We start from the raw sequence: 6,000 nt of genomic DNA on the forward strand, positions 1-6,000 counted from the left end.
CAGAAAAATAGGCATCCGTTTCAATCCAGATAAAATGCGCATCAGATGCAGCGAAATTCCATTCTTTGGAAACATACTCAGTTCGGAGGGTCTACAACCTGACCCGAAGAAAGTGGAATCCATCCACAGCATGGATCTGTCCAGCAACCTCGCCGATCTTCAAACGTTTCTTGGCCTCACCCAGTACCTCAGCAGGTTCATACCCAACCTGGCTTCCATTTCAGCAGTACTGTGGGGCTTAACTAAGAGCAAGAATGAGTTCGTTTGGAGCCCAGAGCATCAGGCTGCAGTAGAGAAAATCAAATCTGTCATCACCTCACCAGAAACATTGCAATATTTTGACAGTAGCAAACCTGTAACGATTCAGGTTGACGCGTCGCAGCGCGGCCTCGGCGCCACTTTGATGCAGAACAATCGCCCTGTCGAATACAGGAGCAAATTACTAACAGAAACCGAGACGCGGTATTCAAACATAGAGCGTGAAATGCTTGCAGTTGTACATGGATTAGAGAAGTTCCATTACTACGCTTATGGCCGTAAAGTCACTGTTGAAAGTGATCATAAGCCTCTCCAATCCATATTCCAGAAACGTGAACAATGCACCTCCCAGAATCGCAAGGATGATGTTGCGCATTCAGAAATATGATGTAACAATCAAATATGTGCCTGGAAAGAACATTCCAATCGCTGATGCTCTTTCCAGATTGTCAAAATGCGAAGGTGACACCATTCAAGGTGTAGATGTCACAGTGCATGAGATCGACATGCAGCTGAATGCAAGCCCCACCAGACTAAAGCAGATCCGAGAAGAAACGTCCAAGGACGAGACGCTTCACTCTCTTCGAAACTTCATCACAAACGGATGGCCAAACACTAGGTCAGAGTGTCCATCGCACCTCCACGACTATTGGAATTACCGTGATGAATTGTCAGTATTTGATGGCCTTATTCTAAAAGGAACAAGAATCCTGATCCCAACAACGCTTCAAGCAGCAGTGTTAGAACAGTTACACTATGCTCATCAAGGAGCTGAAAAGTGCAAACTCCGTGCCAAAGGATCTGTATTCTGGGTCAACATTAATCGAGACATCGAAAACATGGTTAAAGCATGTGCACCATGCCAACACAACCAGAAGGCAAACGTCAAACAATCGCTAATGCCACACGACGTACCACAAAAACCATGGCACACACTGGGAGCAGACTTATTTTTCATTGACAATGGCAGTTACTTGCTCATATCTGACTATAACAGCAAATTTCCAGTAGTCAGAAAGCTGAACAATTTGCAGTCCAACACTACCATTGCTCACATGAAATCAATCTTTGAAGAATTCGGAATCCCGAGAAAGCTTATCACTGGAAATGACACTCAGTTTACTTCGGCTGAATTCCAGAAATTTAGCCACGATTATGGCTTCGAGCACGTCCAAACAAGCCCCCACTATTCACAGGCCAATGGATTTATTGAACGAGCTGTTCAAACTGTTAAAAATCTGCTGATTAAATGCAAGGAAGCTAAAACCGATCCTCATATGGCCATGTTGTGCCTTAGATGCACACCATTAGATCACAACATACCATCACCAGCAGAACTCTTAAATTCTCGTGCTTATGATACCAATCTTCCTGCCATCCAACCCCACCTGTCACATGCCTCTTACGACGGTGAAATAAATGCATACATGCAAAGAAAAAAGGATAAAGAAAAGAGCAGATATGATCAGTCAGCCAGAAATCTATCTGACCTACTTCCTGGTCAGCATGTGAGAGTACGACATCCCCAGAGTCACAAATGGGAACCAGCAATTGTAGATTCTACGAGACCAAACAGGAGCTATGTTGTAAAAACTAACAATGGTGGTCAGTATGTACGCAATCGTATACACATACGTCCAACAGGAGAGAAATTCAATCAATCTGACTTTGAAAACACCCATTTGCAAAATCATTCACCAAGCAATGATCAGGAGTCCCGCTTTGAGAATTCAGAAGCAGCTCAGAACAAACAAGTGCCAAACACTGTGGATAACACTGTACCCCAATCACCAGTGCCATCTCCACGACGATCTACTAGAATAACAAAAGCACCTGATAGACTGAACTTGTAACTTGTACATATGCATGAACAATGTCATATAGCTCTACTAGCTAGGATTTTATTTATCACTGTATTTACTTTATTTTACTCACTTAAACTACATGCTTCACATGTGAGACTTCTCTTGCACAAGGTATTACTCAAGAAATCAAAAAGACATTTATTCAGTGTTGCCACTATCAACCCTTGATTTAGCACCGATTATCTTTTCTAAAGGAAGAAGGGGATGTTATGGTTCTTAACACTATCGGTCAAGCTTATAGTAACCCCAACCCTCTGTCATCAATTATCCATTAAATAGCACTCTCACTAGTGTAGTATAAACAAGCTTAACATCAGTGATCCCTCTGATACACAGACACACATTGTATATATTTCAGCACACTTAGAAATAAAGTTAGTTGTAGTAGTCAAGTTCTTCTTGGAGTTGTTTCAGTGACACTTAAATTTATGTGTCTCTATGTATTCTGATCACTATGCATGTTTGTTTTGTCACTGTATGTGTTTATACATATTTTGATCACTGTGATGCATCTATGTTGTAACTGCTGTATATTTCTGCATATATTCTTCATTGATGATGTATTCTCTGATTTCAGCAGAGATGAAGGTGAGTCTCTGATTATCATCATTCTGAGGACAGCTAAACGCGTCATCACATCAAGATGTACAATGCTGCAGCCTCAGCACAGGTCAGTACAACAATGATATTGCTAAACTTTGTTCTTCTCTTTATCCTTTTTGACCCTCACCAGTTTTTATAGTTTCTTGAAAATTTTCATTTTGTAATAAGGTCACTGAGGGAGTCTGACTAAATTGCTTTCAACTTAACTGGCTTAAATGTCTGTCACACCTGGTAAAGCTGTTAGGTGGTAATTATCTTTACCCCCTAGCTAGTTTCCTAGGGAGTTAGACCGATGCAGATGGATCGATCTAGGCTTGGAAACCCAGTCTTAGGCTCTGTTCTCACAACTTTTAGATCGATCTATCACCGCGGGGAGTCTCACTAGATTACTGTCAGATAATCCGCCTTAAGTGTCCGTCCCCGCCTACTACAAGCTTTAAGGGGTAATTAACTTTCGTGTCCGCCCGGCTGACAGCTATTTAGCGTGAACCCCCAGGGAGTTAGGTCGATCTAAAGTAGGTCGATCTAATCTATGGAAATGGGGTGTTAGATCTCACTCAGTTTTACATATCTTCAAATTCACAAGGGTTGATATGAACTTTTAGGGTTTGGGGTGGGGTTGTGATGAGAAAAATCTGTATATAGATGAAATATCCTGCATACATTCTGATGCCTATGTGCTTCTTGTTGTGACACTTTGTATCTGTATATATTCTGATCACTATCTATGTTTGTTTTGTAACTTTACATGTATATTAGTCATTCTTTGCTAGTGGTGCACTGCAAGGGGGCCATAACAAGAATGTTATTTAAATTTAGATAGCCAACCAAATTCTCATGACATCGTTGTGTATGTTTCAATAACAAATCAAAGAAGCTGCATGAGCAAGGAGGATGTTGTTATAAAAGCAAAAAAATAGAAAAAGCAGAAAATATATCGAAATAACCCTCAAAATGGCGTCCTTTTTTGTGGAATTTTGACCCTACCTCTATTTAAGAACAGTTTGTTTAGGCTTTGAATGGATTATTGAAGCAGGAAATACATCTACTGCAAGAAGATATAATAAACAGAATGTGCAAATTGTTATTTAAATAAAAATTTATTTGAAGTCACTGAAAAATGATCACAAAATTAGCTTAACTTACGATACATGCGGTGTCCCACCCCGATGAAAATTTCATCTAATCCTATCTTTCCGTATTAAAACTGTTCAATCGTCCAAAGTAGTATGTCGGTTAGTTTGTGTCACGAAGTCCATGATAATATCAGTTTTCTTAAGAATTTCACATTTATTGCTCAGCAAGGTCGATTTTTCTTCACCGCGTCCCAATATAACGTTCGCAACGCTGAAACTTCAGAGATCGATTTTTATCAGACGACTTTAAAATGCCGCGTGAAAATTATACATCGATAGCGATCTTCTTCCATACTCACTAACTGATGACGTCTTACACACGAATGGCTTCTTTTGCACACTAAAAAAACCAGCTCAAACTGGCGGGTGGCCCATTCTGATAACATGTCACGCAATGACGCTGTCGAGATAGGATGCAGGGCACAGGTGTAATTCCCTCGATTTAACCGTCACAGGATTGTTTATTGGGATCTTCTTTGTATGAAGGTGAGAAATAATGAGTTTCGTTTAATTTTTCTTCAATTGTTTCAACATATTTGTGTACTGATTGATTTTTACCATTCTATAAGTAGGGTGACTTCGTCTGAACTTTCGTTTTGCGTCTGTTTCACATGGGGGACTAAAGGTCATATTGAACATGGTGACGCGGTGATACCGTATTCATGTTCTCTTGTTCTCGAAAACTCAATCATCGAAATTGAATTACTTTTTTTTAGTTTTGTCTTAAATTAAGCTGCTACACTGTATTCCGTGCGTTTAAAATTTAACCGTCTGTAAAAACAGCAATAATGGATTACTAGCAACACTTACGTTACGGCGCAATGAAGCACCGAAAATGGGTGAAGAAAATGTGTCTCAGTAATGCGTGTTTGCCACTCATAATGCACTGTACTTTGTTTGAATAAGCAATAAACTATTTGTGATCTTAGGTTATCCATTGTTCGTTATCAGAGTTAACAGATTCTTTGTGTGATTTATTTTCAGAATCCCAAGAGTGGATGCCTTAGTGAGCACAGAACAGATATCACCATTGGTCTACATATGTCAGGAAGAATGTTATAATTATGAACTTTGTGTTACACTGAACTTCATTTTGTTAAATTTTGTATTTAACTGAACTTTATTGTGTTAAAATAATAATAAAAAAATAATAGTTCTGATAAAAAACTACAATCTGGAACATTCTTTAGATCAACTTTGTTCAGTGTGTGTCCCATATGACAGAGTTACAGTAAATAAAATATGTGCATTATTCCTCTGTATTTGTCAATTCCATTTTAAAAGCATGTGAAAGTGGTGTGCCCCTCATGAATGAAGTGTGTATGGATAATAGCAAAAATATTGTTATTATTTACATGATTATAAAAAGTTTTTGTACCCGCGTCAATAACGTTACCGTGACCCACATATTCACCATTTTTATTAATTATGAAATGTGGATTAAATTCTTCAAAACCTGTTTTGAAGCATTGAGACAACACCCCCTTATGATTTAAACTAAAACTGAAAACATTCCATTAGACTTTCATTAGTTTGTGCAAAATATATTACCCAGGGTAACGCGTCTTGGATTTGGTGGGTATAGCTGTTCAACTCTCCTGTGTGCCCTAAAAAGGGCAGCTGCTGTTTCCCTTTTTATGAAATGATAAACTGTGATGGTGTAGCTATCACATCGCAAAATTACAGCTTCCCAGAGAAAGTTTGAAATTTTCGGTCAAATTCAACATTTTGTAACCACTAGCAAAGAATGACAGATATATATTTTTTTATCATTGTGTTATATCTGTGCTGTAACTACTGTATGTGTCTGCATATATTCTTTACTGACCATGGGTTCTCTGATTTCAGGGGAGATGAAGGTATGTCTCCTGGATTATCATCAGGTAATTTCTCATCATCACTAGCAAGATCTACAACATCGCAACCTTAGCACAGGTCAATGCAACGATAACATTGCTATATACTGGTGTTTTCATCAATCTGTTTTTGACCATTACCTCTATATTTAGTAGCTGTGACACAGCTGTAATTATCATTTTGTAAAAGAGCCACTTAGAGCTCAACAATTTTTATATATGTTCAAATCGGTATATTCTAATGCATGTGCACTGCTTGTTGTGACACTGTTGGTGTCTGTG

The 6,000-nt window shown here is 38.8% G+C and overlaps 1 long non-coding RNA gene across 1 annotated transcript; it reads left to right on the top strand.

Moving 5' to 3' along the window:
• The first annotated feature begins 3,411 nt into the window (after positions 1-3,411).
• LOC147760718 (uncharacterized) lies at positions 3,412-5,114 on the top strand. Its single transcript, XR_015335560.1, has 2 exons — positions 3,412-4,348; positions 4,847-5,114. It is a non-coding gene; the product is annotated as an uncharacterized LOC147760718 (long non-coding RNA).
• The last annotated feature ends 886 nt before the right edge of the window (positions 5,115-6,000 follow it).

The sequence above is a fragment of the Lingula anatina genome, chromosome 7, assembly GCF_051362555.1.
Source record: "Lingula anatina isolate TDL-2025a chromosome 7, LinAna3.0, whole genome shotgun sequence".
NCBI classification, from domain to species: Eukaryota; Metazoa; Brachiopoda; class Lingulata; order Lingulida; family Lingulidae; genus Lingula; species Lingula anatina.